The sequence below is a fragment of the Coregonus clupeaformis genome, unplaced genomic scaffold (assembly GCF_020615455.1).
Source record: "Coregonus clupeaformis isolate EN_2021a unplaced genomic scaffold, ASM2061545v1 scaf0922, whole genome shotgun sequence".
Lineage (NCBI taxonomy): Eukaryota > Metazoa > Chordata > Actinopteri > Salmoniformes > Salmonidae > Coregonus > Coregonus clupeaformis.
In genome coordinates, this window is record NW_025534376.1 from 81,535 (window position 1) to 104,185 (window position 22,651).

General features: G+C 42.6%; 1 pseudogene; it reads left to right on the forward strand.

Moving 5' to 3' along the window:
* Positions 1 to 16,468, forward strand: part of LOC123485980 — a 31,389-nt pseudogene extending 14,921 nt beyond the window's left edge.
* Positions 16,469 to 22,651: the final 6,183 nt, after the last annotated feature.

Genomic DNA, 22,651 nt, shown 5'->3' on the forward strand with positions numbered 1-22,651 from the left:
TTTTTAATCTTTGTTTTGCTGTAATAAAGGCTTTACACTTTTTTCCCGTTAGAACAGCCTCTGGTATTATTTCTAATTTATTTAGTGTTTACACTGTTCCAAATTGTCCAGAAAAGTATATTTATAATAATGCTCCTTTTCCTTGATCTCCTTCTTATTGTTATTATTATTATTATTATTATTATTATTATTATTATTATTATTATTATTATTATTATAATAAGTAATGTCATTCTCATTAGTAGGCTTAGTATAGCAGCCTTGTGTAACCACCACTGAGCTGTAGGCCTAAGAGCGCATCCTGTTTAGTCTTAATACAGTAACTTACTTAGGCCTATATTTCAATACTTATATAGGCTACTGTATCAATCATTCATTCGTTCATGTCATCACACAGCATACGAGTCATTCATGATTTTAAATGCAATCAAGCATTTTAGTTTTAAAATAAAGCTAGCCTTGAATAATTAGCTTAAACAATAAATAAACCGTTCCATTTCAGAAATTACATTCACGAATGAATGCAACTGTTTTTAGTCTTTGCTGTAATAAAGGCTTACCAAAAAAACTTTACAACAGACTCTCTGGTACGCTTATAATTTATTTAGTGTTCCAAACGGTCAGAAAAAACAGCGCTTGCTCCTTATCTTTTTTTTTCTTGATCTCCAGTATTTTCCACAACTAGTCAAATAACCATAACACTTACTTTCCCTTTACCTCCTGAGCCACCAGTAAACATTCCCCCGTTGCGAGTTTATTTATCACGTCCTCTGCATCCATTTTGCTGTCACGTGTTACGGTGTTCAGAGTTTGTTATAACCAATTTATTAATGTTATTATGATATGCTATAGGTCATGCCCTATTGTGCCCTATTCGGATGGGATTAGTTTTACTGGGGGAGGTTGGGTAATGTAATTATGTGTACGAGCACAAAACACCACATCTGTAATCTTTGTCCCGTCCAAATCTACCATGGCAGTAATTGTTACGTGGCAGGAGAGTAACAATTCCAGCCAGAATAACCTACTGTTTTTTTGGCGAACTCCAAGGTCCTCTGATAATACTAGTCCCGAGCGAATCGACATCCCAGTGTTTTGAGAGAAATATCTGAGTTTGGCAGGTTTTGCTTGCGGTTTGCGCAAGAAAACAATAACTGATTAGATAAAGTGCTGCGCATAAGCTGTATATGAATGGCCTACATGTAGCCTATCAACTTTCACAGTTGTTTATGTTTTGTGCATATGAATTGAATATTGCCAAATGCATCAGTATAAAATATTGAGCCTGTTTAATGCAGCCTTTGCTGTTAATAGATCGCAAAGCAGCATACAACTGACCTAAACGTTTGGAAATGAAAAGTTAACTTTCTCATCCATAGCCTTAAAACGCATCTCAAGTGCAATTGCACTGTTTAGCTCACATCTGAAGGCTCGGGGCCATTTAGGACATACTGCGCATCGCTAAAATATCCTAATGATTATGATCACACTTCCTCAATTCAAATATTATGGCGACACTATACCAAAGATGGTTTGGTATGGTTTAGAAACTTGGGAACCAAGCTCAAGTTATCATTGTGGCCCAATCACCTGGACATGTTGAAATACTGTATCTTTACGCCTCAAATAAAAACCTCCAGGCTTCCGTCGTAACTGTGAATTTAGAAAAAAATATATAATTACAGGGGGCAGTTTGGAAAAAAACTGATCCCGTCCGCTGGAATAACGGACATTCTGGAGTAATAATTACATAACCAACGTTCTCTAGTAATACTAGTCCCGTGCAAATAGGTCTTTGGTCATGTGCATGCGATGCATACATGTCACGTAAAGAGAGCAAGGGTTGAGGGAGTAGGGAATGTTTTTCCTAAACAAATGAGGGATTTCGGTAACAGAACTTTTCAGTCAGAAATGGCTGTAATTATGTTGCAGCTTCAGCAACATGGACAGCGCGATAAACACTTTGATGTTCTGTGGTGGTGACTGCAGCAGGGAGGAGAGAGCGACAACGGGTGCTAGTCACACAGTCACTTGGTCATTTCTTTTTTTACACCGCAGCAAGTCTGAGCCCGGCCCGGCACAATCAAATCAATTGCTGGTCGGACTCCCTCAAGTCATTTGTGTGTCTTAATTATTTAGTCAAACAGTGTGCTTAAAGCATCAGACAAGCTCAGTGAATATAGTTGATTTGATTAAAACACATAGGATGTGTCAATATATGAAAAAATACATGTTTAAAAATGTTGACCAATCGATTGGTCGAAAGAACAGACGACCAAGATATTTTTTTTTGTCGTGGACAGCCCTAGTTCGGATATACATTAACAAAGGGACATTAGGATTGGGGAAGTAAATCCTAATGTATATGGTATTTGTGTCATTGTGGCTAGACAGACTGACCTGGCCAATGGTGGTGTGCAGTGTAGGTCTATTTCCGTAGACTGAGAGACACAGCCAGTCTGCCATTATGACCTGTAGCGTATGTGTTTTAATGTGATGTGATCCTGCAGCCTGGCACAATGTGGTGGGTATGCTGACGCTGGGTGTCTGGCCTCTGGATGTGGGCCAGAGGAAACCGGAGCCTGCTATGTGACCAGACCACAGGCTGCTGTCCTATTCTGCCCAGTGATGGGATTACGTCTCTCTGGCTGACCACGGGTGCTTCTCAAGTGGCTTCCTCGCCTCCTCTTGTGATGGGAGAAAAAGTTAATACAGCTATCGGGGTATTATTTTTGACTCCAGATATTATTTTAGACAATATGGCAATATTATTTTTGCGCTAGTCTGCTGTACCTGCACCAAAACTCCACTATTTTTCCTTCATAGCTTGTTCTCCATCTTATTTTTAAATAGTGAGCCAATTTGTTTTCAGCACTTTTATTTCCATGACTGATTAAAGCCCGTTTTCTCATGCTCTCTCTTGTCTCTCTGCAGCAGACATTCACTACCGGTCAAAAGTTTTAGAACACCTACTCATTCAAGGGTTTTTGTTTATTTTTACTATTTTCTACATTGTAGAATAATAGTGAAGACATCAAAACTATTAAATAACACATATGGAATCATGTAGTAACCAAAAAAGTGTTAAACAAATCAAAATATATTTTATATTTGAGATTCTTCAAATAGCCACCCTTTGCCTTGATGACAGCTTTGCACAATCTTGGCATTCTCTCAACCAGCTTCATGAGGTAGTCACCTGGAATGCATTTCAATTAACAGGTGTGCCTTGTTAAAAGTTAACTTGTGGAAATTCTTTCCTCCTTAATGCGTTTGAGCCCTATTTGGTAAAAGACCAAGTCCATATTATGGCAAGAATAGCTCAAATAAGCAAAGAGAAACGATAGTCCATCATTACTTTAAGACATGAAGGTCAGTCAATACGGAAAATATCAAGTACTTTGAACGTTCCTTCAAGTGCAGTCGCAAAAATCATCAAGCTCTCATTAGGACCGCCACAGGAATGGAAGACCCAGAGTTACCTATGCTGCAGAGGATAAGTTCAGTAGAGTTACCAGCCTCAGAAATTGCAGCCCAAATAAATGCTTCACAGAGTTCAAGTAACACACATCTCAACATCAACTGTTCAGAGGAGACTGTGTGAATCAGGCCTTCATGGTCGAATTGCTGCAAATAAACCACAACTAAAGAACACCAATAAGAAGAAGAGACCTGCTTGGGCCAAGAAACACAAGCAATGGACATTAGACCGGTGGAATTTTGTCCTTTGGTCTGGAGTCCAAATTTGAGATTTTTGGTTCCAACCGCTGTGTCTTTGTGAGACCCGGTGTGGGTGAATGGATGATCTCTGCATGTGTATTTCCCACCGTAAAGCATGGAGTAGGAGATGTTATGGTGGTGGGGGTGCTTTGCTGGTGACACTGTCTGTGATTTATTTAGAATTCAAGGCACACTTAACCAGCATGGCTACCACAGCATTCTGCAGCGATACGCCATCCCATCTGGTTTGGGCTTAGTGGGACTATCATTTGTTTTTCAACAGGGCAATGACCCAACACACCTCCAAGCTGTGTAAGGGCTATTTTACCAAGAAGGAGAATGGTAGAGTGCTGCATCAGATGACCTTGCCTCCACAATCTCAACCAAATTGAGATGGTTTGGGATGTGTCGGACCTCAGAGTGAAGGAAAAGCAGCCATCAAGTGCTCAGCATATATGGGAACTCCTTCAAGACTGTTGGAAAAGCATTCCAGGTGAAGCTGGTTTGGAGAATGCCATGAGTGTGCAAAGCTGTCATCAAGGCAAAGGGTGGCTATTTGAAGAATCTCAAATATAAAATATATTTTGATTTGTTTAACACTTTTTTGGTTACTACATGATTCCATATGTTATTTCATAGTTTTGATGTCTTCACTGTTATTCTACAATGTAGAAAATAGTGAAAATAAAGAAAAAACCTTGAATGAATAGGTGTGTCCAAACCTTTGACTGGTAGTGTACATGGTACTTTTATATTCAGCAATCACATAACAATAATACATTATTGAACATAAGCTCTTTAATCCCACCCCTCAGGTATTTTTCTCCTATAGTATCTAATATCTATTATATACTGGGTGGTTCGAGCCCTGATTGCTGATTGGCTGAAAGCCGTGATATGTCATGTACTTTTACTGCTGTAATTACGTTGGTAACCAGTTTATAATAGCAATAAGGCACCTCCGGGGTTTGTGGTATAGTGCCAATATACCACGGCTAAGGGCTGTATCCAGGCACTCCGCTTTGCGTCGTGCATAAGAACAGCCCTTAGACATATACCACACCCCCTCGGGCGTTATTGCTTAACTGTACCATTCCGGAAAATACACAAAATTGCTACTTGTTTACTGTTTAATTCCCACCATCTAATGGTTAATCAGGGTTCTTCGTAGTCTGGTTGAAACAGATTTGCCTTTCCTAACTTGATTGGGGAAGCACAGCATTGTGTCATTATAAGTATATACAAGGCTTGTAGTGAGACTCTGTAAAACAGAATCTCATTTAGACTCATGCAGCCATGGCACAAATTGGCACACAAACTACATACCCCATCTAAAAAGGAAATGATTTTTATAACATTTGTGCCACATTTTTCCAGTCTAATAACATTGCCTACCACATGATTAACAGATGACCTATGTTTTTCTGAGTTCATTTAGCGAATACTGGCAAATGCAGAAAATAGACAGGAGGAGACCACACACACTGTCGCTTGCGGCAGAGCACTGAGCAGTCACTACCTGTTGCTGTCAAACCAATCAGCTATTTACATGGTCAGGAGGGAGCAAGGCGTGGATCCAATCACCTGCCTTCTGTGTGAGCCGATGAGCCAATCAGAGGGGTAATTTAGGAGCTGCTGTTGCCGTAGTGAGGCAGGCAGGAGAGTGAGCAATCCTTTGTGTTGGGCTTATTTTAGTGCATGGGTCTATCGGAAAGTGTGTGTGTGTGTGTGTGTGTGTGTGTGTGTCTCTGTGTGTGTGTGCGTGCGTGCGTGTGACTGTGTGTGTCTTGAGAAGACTTAATAAGGCTGAGCACAGGGAGCAAACACCTCTAAGCCTGACTTAGCCTTTTTTATTTCCTGTTTGTAGGAACAGATGATATACAGTTTAAACATACAGTACCAGTCAAAAGTTTGGACACTCCTACTCATTTGAGGGTTCTTGTTTATTTTTTACTATTTTCTAAATTATAGAATAATAGTGAAAACATCAAAACTATTAAATAACACATATGGAATCATGTAGTAACCAAAAAAGTGTTAAACAAATCAAAATATATTTGAGATTTGAGATTCTTCAAATAGCCACCCTTTGCCTTGATGACAGCTTTGCACACTCTTGGCATTCTCTCAACCAGCTTCATGAGGTAGTCACCTGAAATGCATTTCAATTAACAGGTGTGCCTTCTTAAAAGTTAATTTGTGCAATTTCTTTCCTTCTTAATGCATTTGAGCCAATCAGTTGTGTTGTGACAAGGTATACAGAAAATAGCCCTATTTGGTAAAAGACCAAGTCCATATTATGGCAAGAACAGCTCAAATAAGCAAAGAGAAACGACAGTCCATCATTACTTTAAGACATGAAGGTCAGTTAATACGGAAAATGTCAAGAACTTTGAAAGTTTCTTCAAGTGCAGTCGCAAAAACCATCAAGCGCTATGATAAAACTGGCTCTCATGAGGACTGCCACAGGAATGGAAGACCCAGAGTTACCTCTGCTGCAGAGGATAAGTTCATTAGAGTTACCAGCCTCAGAAATTGCAGCCCAAATAAATGGTTCACAGAGTTCAAGTAACAGACACATCTTAACATCAACTGTTCAGAGGAGACTGTGTGAATCAGGCCTTCATGGTCGAATTGCTGCAAAGAAACCAGTACTAAAGGACACCAATAAGAAGAAGAGACCAGCTTGGGCCAAGAAACACGAGCAATGGACATTAGACCGGTGGACATTTGTCCTTTGGTCTGGAGTCCAAATTGGAGATTTTTGGTTCCAACCGCCGTGTCTTTGTGAGACACTGTGTATGTGAACGGATTATCTCTGCATATGTATTTCACACCGTAAAGCATGGAGAAGGAGGTGTTCTGGTGTGGGGGTGCTTTGCTGGTGACACTGTCTGTGATTTCATTAGAATTTTTTCAACAGGACAATGACCCAACACACCTCCAGGCTGTGTAAGGGCTATTTTACCAAGAAGGAAAGTAGTTTGGTGCTGCATCAGATGACCTGGTCTCCACAATCCCCCGACCTCAACCCAATTGAGATGGATTGGGATGAGTCGGACCGCAGAGTGAAGGAAAAGCAGCCAACAAGTGCCCCTCGAATATGTGTGAACTCCTTCAAGACTGTTGGAAAACCATTCCAGGTGAAGCTGGTTGAGAGAATGTCAAGAGTGTGCAAAGCTGTTATCAAGGCAAAGGGTGGCTATTTGAAGAATCTCAAATATAAAAAATATGTTGATTTGTTTAACACTTTTTGGGTTACTACATGATTCCATATGTTATTTCATAATTTTGATGTCTTCACTATTATTCTACAATGTAGACAATAGTAAAAATAAAGAAAAACCCTTGAATGAGTAGGTGTGTCCAAACTTTTGACTGGTACTGTATATACACTTGATGTCACTTGTTAAATCCACTTCAATCAGTGTAGATGAAGGGGAGGAGACCGGTTAAAGATTGAGACATGGATTGTGTGTGTGCCATTCAGAGGGTGAATGGGCAAGACAAAATATTGATGTGCCTTTGAATGGGATATGGTAGTAGGTGCCAGGCGCACCGGTTTGTGGCAAGAACTGCAACACTGCTGGGTTTTTCACACTCAACAGTTTCCCATGTGTATGAAGAATGGTCCACCACCTAAAGGACATCCAGACAACTTGACACTGTGGGAAGCATTGGAGTCAGCATGGGCCAGCATCCCTGTTGAACGCTTTCGACACCTTGTAGAGTCCATGCCCCGACGAATTGAGGCTGTTCTGAGGGGCGACAAGGGGGCAACTCACTGTTCTTAATATTTTCTACACTGCGTGTATATGTGATCGTTCTTGAACTTTTAGCGGTTCATTGAAGACATCTGCAGGGATGGATTCATAGAGAAAGTGTGATATCCCATTGCCCTCACTAGAACAGTCATCTGTTCGTCTGTTGCCCTGCCAAAGAAAACAACATCTGACTCCCTTGATGTTAAGTCTAGCTTAGTGTCTCTGCCAGATCAAACAGTAACCGTTTTTCTTTCTCTCGGTCTGGCCTGTTTAGTCACCCAGCGAGGCCTGGGTAGTGTTCATTAGGCACACAATGAAACGTGTATTTTGCAACAGAAAACGAAAAATGAGCCTTTCTTATTGGACAAGACCCGTTAGCCCCTCCAATGTTTCAGTCCGTTTTCTTTCGTTTGGTGCCTAATGAACATGAACCATGTTACATTGTGATCACTCCAAAGGAATTCATATATGCTTCTAACCTCCTCAGCCCACTTTCCCAAAGTCTGACCCATACTCTAAATGTCCTCTCTGTCTGTGTGTGTTACAGAAGGACGAGGTGTATCTCAACCTGGTTCTGGACTACGTTCCTGAGACGGTGTACAGAGTGGCCAGACACTACAGCCGAGCCAAGCAGACCCTCCCCATGGTTTATGTGAAGGTAAGACCACCTCGAGTCTATCCCTTCAAGGTACTACTCTCTCTGTATGTTCATTTTAGATCAGTGTTTCTCAACTCAGGTCGAGCACCCAACAGCACACATTTTTGTTGTCGCCCCGGACAAAAACACCAGTTTCAACTCATCGAGGGTTTGATGATTAGTTGGCTAGTTGAATCTGATGTTCTTGTCCAGGGCTTCAATAAAAATGTGTATTATTTGGGGTACTGGGGGACTGGAGTTAAGAAACACTGCTCTAGATGCACTATGTGGTAGACCTGGGTCAAATACGAATGTCAAATACTTGAGCTGCTCTTGATTTCGTTTGCTCGGTACAGAATTGTCCCAAAAGTGCATGTGGTTATGTGTGTCTGGGCAGACAGACTCCTCTGGGCATGTCCTCCTCACCATGCTGTCCTGCGTCATCGTGTAGCGGCCAGTTGAGATGGCGTCAGCGGCCTTATTATAGCACCCCGTCGTCTCTGCCTTTCCAACTTGCCACTTAAGGAAGTGGAAGTAGTGGCATAAACAAAGGACTGGACTGGAGTCAGAGCCAGGGACCGCTACCTGCTGGCTGGGGCTTTCTGGGGATTTGGACACTGGCACGCTGTTATTTTTAGCCCATTGATTACGAGGCAGGAGGAATTGCTGCTGCTCTATAGGCCTACGACTCATGTCATTATGTTTAGCTAGCTTAGAGCATGTACTAATTTGTGTGTGTGTCTCCACGTCTCTCTCTGCAGTTGTACATGTACCAGCTCTTCCGGAGCTTGGCTTACATCCATTCCTTTGGGATCTGCCATCGGGACATCAAGCCCCAGAACCTGCTGCTGGACCCGGAGACAGCCGTGCTCAAGCTCTGTGACTTTGGCAGGTGGGCTGGAAGATTGAAATACAATGGAGCCGTATTGATGGAGGAAGCAAGGATTTGACAGCTAGTAATGTTTTCAGACACAGACCCAACCTAGCCCAGCTCATAGAAATATAATTACTAGAATGGACAAAGCCCCTCAGTTCTAGTAATTATATTTCTATGAGCTGGGTTAGGTTGGGGCTGTGTCTGAAAACATTACTAGCTGTCAAATCCTTGCTTCCTACGTCCTTTTTTTATTTGAGAGGAATTGAGGAAACTACTAACTGGTATACATAAAAGAAAGCGCAGTTTCAACTCAAATCCTTGAAGTCTTAAATCCTCCTTTTGACCATCCTTACCCGCTATCTTTCATTCCTTTCCTTCCTTCCTTCACTCATCATTGGTTGTCTTTGGCAGTGCGAAGCAGCTGGTCCGTGGTGAGCCCAATGTGTCCTACATCTGCTCACGGTACTACAGAGCCCCCGAGCTCATCTTTGGGGCCACTGACTACACCTCCAGCATAGGTACGCTTCCACTACTAACACCCTACACTGACTACACCTCCAGCATAGGTACGCTTCCACTACTGACTACACCTCCAGCATAGGTACACTTCCACTACTAACACCCTACACTGACTACACCTCCCATTACTAACACGCTACACTGACTACACCTCCCATTACTAACACGCTACACTGACTACACCTCCCATTACTAACACCTTACACTTACTACACCTTACACTGACTACACCTTCCACTACTAACACCTTCCACTGACTACACCTCCCATTACTAACACCTTGCGCTGACTACACCTTCCACTACTAACACCATACACTGACTACACCTCCCATTACTAACACCTTACACTGACTACCTACATATTACACCAACTACACCTCCAGGGTACACTCCCACTACTAGTGTGTCTGTGTGTGAGTCCTCACAGTATTTCTCCATCCTCTGCAGATGTATGGTCCGCTGGCTGCGTTCTAGCAGAACTGTTGCTAGGGCAACCCATTTTTCCCGGCGACAGTGGGGTGGATCAGCTGGTGGAGATCATCAAGGTAAAAACACCTGCCTTCAAATGTCAACAGACAGACGTAAGACGGACAGATGGTAAGCCAGACAGACAGTCTGTTTTAGACAGACAGTCTGTAAAACAGACAGTCAACCAAAAGAATGCACAGAGATACCGTGACGAGATCCTGAGGCCCATTGTCGTGCCATTCATCCGCCGCCATCACCTCCATGTTAAAGCATGATAATGCACGGCCCCATGTCGCAAGGATCTGTACACAATTCCTGGAAGCTGAAAATGTCCTAGTTCTTCCATGGCCTTCATACTCTCAGACATGTCACCCATTGAGCATGTTTGGGATGCACTGGATCGACGTGTACGACATCTTATTCCAGTTCCCGCCAATTTACAGCAGCTTCACACAGCCATTGTAGAGGAGTGGGACAACATTCCACAGGCCACAATCAAAAGCCAACTATGCGAAAGAGATGTGTGCATAAGTCAAATGGTGGTCACACCAGATACTGACTGGTTTTCTGATCCACATCCCTAGCTTTTCTTTTAAGGTATCTGTAACCAACAGATGTATATCTGTATTCCCAGTCATGTGAAATCCATAGATTAGGGCCTAAGTTATTTAATTAAATTGACTTATTTCCTTATATGAACTGTAACTCAGTAAAATCGTTGACATTTTATCATGTTGCGTTTATATTTTTGTTCAATGTACATATTGTACATAAAACATAAAACATTCGTTATATACATGCATATAAAATATTGATGAAACAATTGATTTTCAAGCTAAACAAAACCTGTATGCGAGTATTCTAAGTTATTATATTTCATTAATCACTTACATTTGTTTATCCCTCAAGTTGACCCTAAAGCCTTCGAAAAGAAGCCAAACAAATTAAATGGTTGGTGGAAATATAATTGGCTATTCTAAGCACTAAGGTTAAAAGAGTATGAACATTGTTTCCAGAGAAAAGTGATGTATTCTTTGGTGTCTGGAAGTGTGACCTGTCAAATTCAATGAAACTCCCATGTTCTATGACTGAGTGGAATTTCTTTGAATTGTACTGAATGAAATTATATTTCATGTCACTCAAACTCTACATCCTGTGGGGTGTGGCCAATCCAATTAGAATTTCAACTCGAGTTGAATGGGAGTCAATTCCCAAATTCTGAATTGAGAACAACCCTGTTGGTAATGTAATGAGTGATAAACTTCTGTTTTGCCATGCAAGTACTAAGTACACACCAAATACTTCAAATGTACATAGTTGTACGTATCGATGGGCAAACGGTTTCTCTGTCTCCGTGTCTCCCCAGGTTCTCGGCACTCCCACTCGGGAGCAGATCAGAGAGATGAATCCCAACTACACTGAGTTTAAGTTCCCTCAGATCAAGGCACACCCATGGACTAAGGTGAGTCAACAGGTACAGGAACCGTTTTTACTATTTTAAAATCTCTGTCGCCTACATCTGACTGTCTCTCACTCTGTCACTGAGTGAAAATGTAATTTAAGAGAAAGTTCGGATTCTCCCCCGTCTTCAAATCTCACTCATGCATCAGTGAACTCCAGTGTTCTTAAGCATGTTAAACGCTTTCACCAGCCCCAGGGGCAAGCAGAGGAACAGCAGGGTACACACACATACTCACACAGAGCTTGTTCTAGAATCTGCAGGTTGAACAGCATGTACTTCACCACATTGGTGGCAAAAGGGACAGCTGGTCCAAATCCGCTGACTATTGCTCTCCCCATAGGCTCTAACCCTTCAATGTTTCCAGATCTGAAGGGTTGGGAAAGTATTCCATCTTACAAATCTGCAAACATCGAAGGGTTAGGGCCAAGGGGAAGGGATAAAGGTAGGGAGCAAATTGGGACCGCGTATTTGTCCCACAGTTTTACTCCAGCTCTCCCCTCTGTAAGAGCCAATTTATGCTTGATCCGAAAATGTGGTCGGAGGTGCCGTATGGATGGTGTGACGCAATTGCGGAGCCGACGGAGGAACTCAGAGGCCAACTTGAGCTCCATACCGCATCTATGCGCGCCTCTCAAATGTTGTAACAATGCGGAGGGCTCCGTATAGCTCCGCATTGACATGATTGGTTGACGGTAGGTGAGGGTGGGAGGTCCTGTATAAACACAAACTCACTTCCTTGACAACTTCCTTCAACAGCTTTGTGCTGCTCTGTGAAGTGCAAGAAGTATGAATGCCCTGACTTCTGCAGAGGCCATATAACCTTAAATGCTGCACGGCCAATGCAGACATCGGATTGATCATGCAGCGCCTTTAAGACATGTTTACACTCCCTCTGGTGGTGTAGTACTGCACTGTCCTCTGGCCTGTGGGCTTCTGAATAAAAGTGAATCTACTAGACATTTTAGGTCCCACTTTAAACAGTCACTGACATTTACATTTACATTTTAGTCATTTAGCAGACGCTCTTATCCAGAGCGACTTATAAACCCTTTAAGTCTAAATGCTTCTGAAACCATTCATAGGATTATGCCGTGTGTGTATGTATGTGTGTGTATATATATATATATATATATATATATATATATATATATATATATATACTACCGTTCAAAAGTTTGGGGTCACTTAGAAATGTCCTTGTTTTCCATGAAAACATACATGAAATTAGTTTGAATAGGAAATATAGCAAAATGAATAGGAAATGTAGTCATTGACAAGGTTAGAAATAATGATTTGATAATAATTGAGATAATTGTGTCCTTCAAACTTTGCTTTCGTCAAAGAATCCTCCATTTGCAGCAATTACAGCCTTGCAGACCTTTGGCATTCTAGTTGTCAATTTGTTGATGTAATCTAAAGAGATTTCACCCCATGCTTCCTGAAGCACCTCCCACAATCTTGATGGGCACTTCTTACGTACCATACGGTCAAGGTGCTCCCACAACAGCTCAATAGAGTTGAGATCCGGTGACTGTGCTGGCCACTCCATTATAGACAGAATACCAGCTGACTGCTTCTTCCCTAAATAGTTCTTGCATAGTTTGGAGCTGTGCTTTGGGTCATTGTCCTGTTGTAGGAGGAAATTGGCTCCAATCAAGCATCGTCCACAGGGTATGGCATGGCGTTGCAAAATGGAGTGATAGCCTTCCTTCTTCAAGATACCTTTTACCTAGTACAAATCTCCCACTTTACCACCACCAAAGCACCCCCAGACCATCACATTGCCTCCACCATGCTTGACAGATGGCATCAAGCACTCCTCCAGCATCTTTTAATTTGGTCTGCGTCTCACAAATGTTCTTCTTTGTGATCCGAACTCCTCAAACTTTGATTTGTCTGTCCATAACACTTTTTTCCAATCTTCCTCTGTTCAGTGTCTGTGTTCTTTTGCCCATCTTTTATTTTGATTGGCCAGTCTGAGATATGGCTTTTTCTTTTCAACTCTGCCTAGAAGGTCAGCATCCCGGAGTCGCCTCTTCACTGTTGACGTTGAGACTGGTGTTTTGCGGGTACTATTTAATGAAGCTGCCAGTTGAGGACCTGTGAGGCGTCTGTTTCTCAAACTAGACACTAATGTATTTGTCCTCTTGCTCAGTGGTGCACGGGCCTCCCACTCCTCTTTCTATTCTGGTTAGAGCCATTTTGCGCTGTTCTGTGAAGGGAGTAGTACACAGCGTTGTACGAGATCTTCAGTTTCTTGGCAATTTCTCGCATGGAATAGCCTTCATTTCTCAGAACAAGAATAGACTGACGAGTTTCAGAAGGAAGTTCTTTGTTTCTAGGCCATTTTGAGCCTGTAATCGAACCCACAATTGCTGATGCTCCAGATACTCAACTAGTCTCAAGAAGGCGAGTTTTATTGCTTCTTTAATCAGCACAACAGTTTTCAGCTGTGCTAACATAATTGCTAAAGGGTTTTCTAAGGATCAATTAGCCTTTTAAAATGATAAACTTGGATTAGCAAACACAACGTGCCATTGGAACACAGGACTGATGGTTGCTGATAATGGTCATCTGTACGCCTATGTAGATATTCCATTAAAAATCAGCTGTTTCCAGCTACAATAGCCATTTACAACATGAACAATGTCTACACTGTATTTCAGATCAATTTGATGTTATTTTAATGGACCAAAAAATTGCTTTTATTCCGAAAACAAGGACATTTCTAAGTGACCCCAAACTTTTGAACGGTAGTGTATGAATGGGAAGCATATATGCAGTGCTTATGAAAATGTAATGAATGCTATATAAGGCTTTGTGAAGTTGTTTGTTTAAAGTGGGACCACATTTTATAACCCTGTCATTCTACCTGTAGTGTCGTATATACAGTGCCTAGTGAAAGTCTTCACCCTTGCACAGTTTTCACATTTTGCTGCCTTAGATTGAAATAAATAAAAATCATTACATTGGGTTTTTGCACAGGCGTTGTGTAATATTTAGCTGTCATTGTTTTAGCAGGTGTAGGGTGAAGTTGTCTCTGGACGCTGATCTTGGGTCAGTTTAGCATATTCCCCATTAATTGTTACGGTTAGGATTGGGGGAAGCTGATCCTAGATCTGTACCTAGGGGGAAACTTCACCCAGGCGCTTTAGCTGACGTGTCACCTCTAACCTGTGTCATTGACCGGTTTCAGCCTTGTGTGATTGGCTCTCAGGTGTTCCGGCCGCGCACGCCCCTGAGGCCATCGCTCTGTGCTCGCGGCTGCTGGAGTACACGCCACAGCGCTTCACGCCCCTCGAGGCCTGTGCCCACACCTTTTTCGACGAGCTCCGGGACCCCAACCTCAAGCTGCCCAACGGGCGTGAGAAACCCCTGCTCTTCAACTTCTCCACACATGGTATGGATGGAGCTCAGACATAGCTCTGTATCGCCTACAGAATTACTAGAACGGACAAAGCCCCTCAGACCACTGCAAATCGACTGAAACACTCATGGGACCACTCAATATGGATGCCAGTTTACCCATCACAGAAATTTGACTTGAATAGGAATGTCCGTTCTAGTAATTGTATTTCTATACATGATAATGGGGTATGTGGCTATTACTCCATTAGAGGATTATGATTTAAATTTGATCACAGCGAATTAATGCTGTGACTATGATGTAATTGTGTCACTATTCCTTGCTGCTTTGTAATGCAGGGCTCCCTTGTAAAAGAGACCTTGGTCTCAATGGGACTGCCCCTGCTAAAATAAAGGCTAAATATGCTATGATGGTGAATGTGAAAGTTGGGCCTGTAGTTGTAGGCCAAATGGTAGAATTTGTGTCGATAGGTAACTGTGTTTGGGTAGTTGGGTCTGTGGTTGTAAATGGTAGATGTGGTTGTATCCTGACTCTCCACCATTCTCACAAAGTGTGCACTTTCACACTTCTTGTCATGGATGTGATATTGTTGGAAATGCCCTCTAGTCACTATTTACACCAATCCAAGTGTGCAAGTGCAAACTTTGGGTGTATGTAAATTTGGTCCATAGACTTACTGAATTTGATGATGGTGATTGATTACGATATAATCATAGTGAATGCATGCTGTGACTCAGGTAGGATGGTGGTGAATGTGATAGTTGGGTCTGTAGTTGTAAATAGAAGATGTGCTGTCTGTCTATAGGTGATTGTGTCTGACGTCTTGTTTCTTTCTCTCTCTGCTTCCCCAGAGTTGTCCAGTAACCCCTCCCTAGCCTCCATCCTCATCCCCGCCCCACGCCCGGGAATCAGCCCGGGGCCTCCACCCCTACCAACGCCTCCGCACCCTCAGGTCAGTACACCCCCCACCCCCCTTTCTCTTTCTCTCCCTCTCACCCCTGTCTCTGTCTCTCACCCTGTCTCTGTCTCTCTAACCCTTTCTCTGCCTCTCCCTCTATTGCCATTCCTAAATCGACCCCTAGACACATTTGTAGATCTGACAGGGTTGGATAGGTGTAACCTAGAGTTCTTGTGGCAGGGGCTAGGGGCAGTGGAGGATTGGGAACCTCTCTCTCCTCCTCTGTCCTCACCCTTACCTCTCAGTACTCCTGGCTAGGAGTCTCTTCCCCAGTACTAACCAGGGCCCGTGTTCACAAAGCGTCCCAGAGTATAGTGTCTAGAGTGCTGATCTAGGACCAGATTTCCACTTTAGATAATAATGAATGACATTATATGGAAAGGGCGGACCTGATCCTAGATCAGCAATGTTACTCTGAGACGCTTTGTGAATAAGGGCCCAGAGCTCTCCTCATTAAAGGCGAGTTGTGTAACGTGTTGTTGTACTGCTTCCCATTCCAGATGCCAACAGCGGAGACCGCGGCCAGACCACCAACGCTGCCTCCGCCTCCAACGCCTCCACCTGAGACCTCCTCCTGACCCGTCTGCCCGCTGCCCATGCCCCAGCTCCTGGACAACAACAGTGGAATGGCTGCACACCAACCAACTAATAAAGCAAAGCAAGAAAACTGACGCGTGACAAAGATGAACACAAGAAAACCGAATCGGAACTTCATGATTCCCCTACCACCTCCACCCGAACCTCTCCTCTCCCATCGCTTTTAATGTTTGTTTATTTATTTGTACAAAAGGACAACCGTGATACGTTCTCAGAGCTGCTCTGCATCTTTCTGTGCTTTGAAGAGGAGGGGACCGAAAGCGGGTGTGTTTAGTGTAGAGATAATGTATAGCTATATAAGTATACAAAAGTACTCTGACGTGTTTGTTTCCATAGACAATCTTCCCTTTTTTCTTATGCTAGCTATAGTCATCCCACTCTCTGTGTAGGAGAGGCCCCTACATGCGTCTTGCAACAGCCTTACGTTCAGACTGTGGCCCCTTGGGGCCCCTGTCGACCCCATCCACCCATTCATGTATATACATCTGAGGACCTTGATGACGTCGTGACTTGTAATGGTTGACCTCGATATCTGTGTCTGTGTTCAATGTACACATACACAGTTGATATGTTGTAGAATTGTGTCAGCTACTCTCTCTCCCACTTCAGAAATCATAATTCTGCTATGCAGCACCATTTTGTGATTCTGCTCGTAAGGCAACAGTTGTCTCGCACCTCATCACTTTTTTTGGGTTCGTCCCCCTTTTAGCTCCCAGAAACGGTGCATAAATGAGTTTTACCCCGTTTTTCTCCGAAGGGTAATGCAGTACCGACAGAACTTTGCCAGTACAGACCTAAGAGCAAGAAAGAGATTCTGCTGGTCTTTCAGACCAGGACCTCTGTTTTACTTTTCCTGCTGCTTGTCAGATAGACATTGTGACTAGTAAAGCCTGGTATTGTTCAGTTTCTTGTTAGGGTGGGTTTGGGGACTGGCTATGAAGGATGCTTAGATGAAGGAGTCTGCTGTTGATTGTGCTGCATTTCATCACGATCTCTCTTTGTTACCATTCTGTGTCCAAATGTACCCTGCTCCCTCTAATTTAGTGCAGTGCTTTTGACCACAGTCCACATAGCTCTGGGCAAAAGTAGTTGGGAATAGGGTGCCATTTCAGACGCAGCCCCATGTAATTTTAAACCACTTTTGGAAGTCCTTTCTCATTTTGACTTCAGCCTTTCCTGCTTTCCTTTTGAAACTGAAAGTCCTTCCATCCCATCCCTCAACACAACACTTTGAAGACCTATACAAAAAGTACACACAAATGTGTATGTATTTATGTATGTAGATGCTCCTCACCAAACTGGCTTACGTGTGCGTGTCTTCCTGTGTATGTATGGTATGTAAATAGGCAGACCCAAGAACTGTTAACGAGCAAAAACAAAGACGAACGATATAAAGAAGAATACAAAAAAATAACATTCAGGTTAAAAGTTATTGTATAGTCAAACTGTAGATCAGCTTTGCTTTTTTTTCCTCCAGCCATATAGTTCAATCTCGACTGTACAGTAGGTGCCAGCTGTATCATTGTAAGACTAACCAGTAATGTATAGTGTATCTATAGGTTGGAGTGCCTTTGCTTCCACTCGTTCTCTCCTCTCTTCCCCAGGTTCCCTCCCTCCATGGTCCTAGCTGGAGGCTCCGGTGTGAAATTGCCCTTATGCAGAGATCAGCTTGGCAAACCTATAACCATAAACTTTAGTGGGGAAAATGCAAAACTGGCTCGAGACCAGCATACAGGGCAACTTCACCCTCTTCCTTCCTGGAGTGCTGTTGACTTCCCCTTTCCACCTCTGATCTTTCATGTACCACAATGCACTGCAATAGCCAGGCGCCACACAGACCACACTCTCATCACATCACCCCTCCACCTCATCACTGTTTCTTTTTGTATGATTGGCTCTGTGTCTTTGACTTTGGGATCCCCTTTGCTTGTGGTTGGTTGGGGGAGTTGTCTCATTGTCTTTTTAAAGGATCTGAGAAAATCATTCTCTTTTCAGGAAGGTTTGTTTTAAAATATGTTTTTATGGATTTATGAGATGCACGTACAACCCCACACTGTTCGGGGGGTCTTATCGTATTCAGTATTACTTTCTCAACTATGGCAATAAACAATTTGTCTGTAGGATTTGTGTGTCCACATTCTCAACAGCACTCTGGGAGAGATGTCATGTAGCACCAATCCTTCCTGTTTTTATTTTATTTTTTTAAAGCATATATTTGTATGCTTGCTTGTAATATTTGCATTCGTAGATGTGTTGCTATCCAATCACCTGGCCTGTAAAACAAACAATGTGACCACTTCTTGTGACTTTAAGGATTAATATAATATGTACAAAACACAATGTTTAAAAAACAATATAAAAATAAAAAAAGGACTGGTTATATTCAGAAATTAAGAATTTACAACAAAAAACTATAACATTACTACTACTTGAATGCCTCTGTTTGTGACTGAAATTTTGATTTCATTTTGAATATAAACTTTTTTTTCTGTGAAGGTATGCTTAATGTCCCCTCTCCCTGTAGATATTTCTGTCTATGTGACTTGGTTCAGAGAAATAGTTACCTGGTACTGTAATTTGCATTAAATAAACAGTAGGTTAGCCTGGAAATGAACAAACTGTTGTCATGTCTTTTGTGTCTTGGGTTATGTTCTCATATGCTACTTGGGTTGTGTTTACAATAGAGAAAACATTGAAACGGAATTACCTGAACTTTGTATAATAAGAATGCACATATTTGTTTTTCCGTTGCAAAACATTTTTGCTACGTTGTGCCCTACTGAGCACGACCCTGTTTGTTGTTAGCTCAAAGTTGGATGCGTTCCAGTAGAAAAGGAGCCTATCCCATGGTCCTGGTGACTCTTCTTTTGAGGCCAAAATTAAGAAAACTGTCAAATTGTAAGATGCAAGTCCACCCCAGGTTGTGGCCTATGGTATTATAATATAGATAGTTGGACTCCTACATTCCCCATTTAAGATGGGGATTAACATCAAATACATTTCAAATTAAGATAAAATATATTTCATTTTCAGATTTGACATACAGTCCCTTGTTCCCTTAATTTCCTCTACCTTTCTGCAGTATTTACAAATCTGCTTGAACAACTTACAGAAATGTTTTTGAATCGTTCATTCATTAAATAAATACAGGTGTTAATCTGGATTTGAGGAACTGCTGTACACAGTTGATTTGGATGGTTCTGGATACAATATTACTTCCTTTTAGCAGTACTTCCTCTTCAGTGGTCTGTGTCCAATCCAAAGTACAAAAAGCAGTCATTTCTGTTCTTAAAAAAGTTGGTGCCCTTGAATCGGTGCTTGGTGGTCATATATCCCTCTGGTGTGTTGGAGGAGACCTTGGCATAGATCTCGCTGTTTCTCCAGACTGTTTGGATCGAAGCACCGGCCACAGGGCTCACATGGCTTCATCTTGGAAATACATTGAGTTGCCTCAGCCATGTGAATACAACACTACACATTAAAAACTGTTATCTCTGTTACCTTGGTCTTCAACCTCAAGTTTTCATCTAGTAGCATGTTCTATATTTTATGGTGATAACTATCTCAGGATACATTTGTTAGATTGTCTTGATACTGGTGTTCTATGTTCAGTAGTCAGGCACCACACTAGAATGTTCCAACGTAATGTTTGGAATGTGTTGATTGTGACATCATGGCTATAGTTGTGATGTCATAATGGACCAATACTGTGCAAAATGGTGATATAATGGTTGTGGTCATAAATTCACTGTGGAGTGCCAGAGTGAGCTCAGAGTGTGCTCTGGGCATTTGTAAATTCAGAGCTTGTCAGATTGTCAGTTCATAAATTCAGAGCGTTTCGCTCTTGGTGAGTTCAGAGTGCACAGTGGATGCTCTGGCCCAGGACTAGGGTTGATCTGAGTGTTTTGAACTCACAACGGCAGACAAGCAACTGGTTAAAGTTGGCTAGCCTGCTAGCTACTTCTAGACACAAATGAGAGAACACCTGACTCTGACCATTTTACTCGCCCTAGCAGAGCAGGTTAGGCTGTTTTCATGTTATCTAGAGTGTTGGTGACTAACTGTGCTGCTGGCAACAATTTAATTGGGGCCTCCCGAGTGGTGCAGCGGGTCTAAGGCACTGCATGGCAGTGCTTGAGGCGTCACTACAGATCCGGGTTTGAACCCGGACTGTGTCGCAGCTGGCTGTGACTGGGAGACCCATGAGGCGGCGTACAATTGGCCCAGCGTCATCCGGCTTAGGGAGGGTTTGGCCGGCTGGGATGGCCTTGTCCCATCGTGCTCTAGTGACTCCTGTGGCGAGCCGGGTGCATGTACGCTGACACGGTCGCCAGTTTCCTCCGACACATTTGTGAGGCTGGCTTCTGGGTTAAGCGAGCAGTGTGTCAAGAAGCAGTGCGGCTTGGCAGGGTTGTGTTTCTGAGGACGCATGGCTCTCGACCTTCGCCACTCCCGAGTCCGATACGGGAGTTGCAGCGATGGGACAAGAATGTAACTACCAATTGGATATCACGAAAAACTGTTTTTTTTGCAGGTGTTGCACGTTCATAAATTCATCAGTTATTCTGTGCTCTGGCACACAGATGAAAGTGCTCTGAAATCGGAGTAGATAGCCAGAGTGAATTTACTGAACGCACTCAATGTGACCTACCTGTGTTGAACTGCATGCCCTCATATTTAAACCTGCTCTATGGGTGGTAAATATTTGTGACATCACAGTCAAAAAACCCAGTCAAATAAACAAAAATACAAAACCCAGTGGAATCTAAAGTAGCCTACCCTATGTACCCAGTTGATGCGCTTCTTTCGAGCCCAAAATTGTAGGACGCAAATTCGCCATGCACCAGTTTGTGGCATACGGTATAATAGGCCAAATGTAGATGTTTGCATCTTGAATATACAGTTGAAGTCGGAAGTTTACATACACCTTAGCCAAATACATTTAAACTCAGTTTTTCACAATTCCTGACATTTAATCCTAGTAAAAATTCCCTGTTTTAGGGAAGTTAGGATCACCACTTTATTTTAAGAATGTGAAATGTCAGAATAATATTAGAGCTTTTATTTCTTTCATCACATTCCCAGTGGGTCAGAAGTTTACATACACTCAATTAGTATTTGGTAGCATTTCCCTGAAATTGTTTAACTTGGGTCAAACGTTTCGCTTTCGTGTAGCCTTCCACAAGCTTCCCACAATAAGTTGGGTGGATTTTGGCCCATTCCTCCTGACAGAGCTGGTGTAACTGAATCAGGTTTGTAGGCCTCCTTGCTCGCACACGCTTTCAGTTCTGCCCACACATTTTCTATAGGATTGAGGTCAGGGCTTTGTGATGGCCACTCCAATAACTTGACTTTGTTGTCCTTAAGCCATTTTGACACAACTTTGGAAGTATGCTTGGGGTCATTGTCCATTTGGAAGACCCATTTGCGACCAAGCTTTAACTTTCTGACTGATGTCTTGAGATGTTGCTTCAATATATCCACATAATTTTCCTTCCTCATGATGCCATCTATTTTGTGAAGTGCACCAGTCCCTCTTGCAGCAAAGCACCCCCACAGCATGATGCTGCCACCCCCGTGCTTCACGGTTGGGATGGTGTTCTTCGGCTTGCATGCAACCACCTTTTTCCTCCAAACATAACGATGGTCATTATGGCCAAACAGTTCTATTTTTGTTTCATCAGACCAGAGGACATTTCTCCAAAAGTACGATCTTTGTCCCCATGTGCAGTTGCAAACCGTAGTCTGGCTTTTTTAGGGCGGTTTGTAGCAGTGGCTTCTTCCTTGCTGAGCGGCCTTTCAGATTATGTTGATACAGTGAGGGAAAAAAGTATTTGATCCCCTGTTGATTTTGTACGTTTGCCCACTGACAAAGACATGATCAGTCTATAATTTTAATGGTAGGTTTATTTGACCAGTGAGAGACAGAATAACAACAAAAAAATCCAGAAAAGCGCATGTCAATAATGTTATAAATTGATTTGCATTTTAATGAGGGAAATAAGTATTTGACCCCTCTGCAAAACATGACTTAGTACTTGGTGGCAAAACCCTTGGCAATCACAGAGGTCAGACGTTTCTTGTAGTTGGCGACCAGGTTTGCACACATCTCAGGAGGGGATTTTGTCCCACTCCTCTTTGCAGATCTTCTCCAACTCATTAAGGTTTCGAGGCTGACGCTTTGGCAACTCGAACCTTCAGCTCCCCTCCACAGATTTTCTGTGGGATTAAGGTCTGGAGACTGGCTAGGCCACTCCCCGGACCTTAACGTACTTCTTCT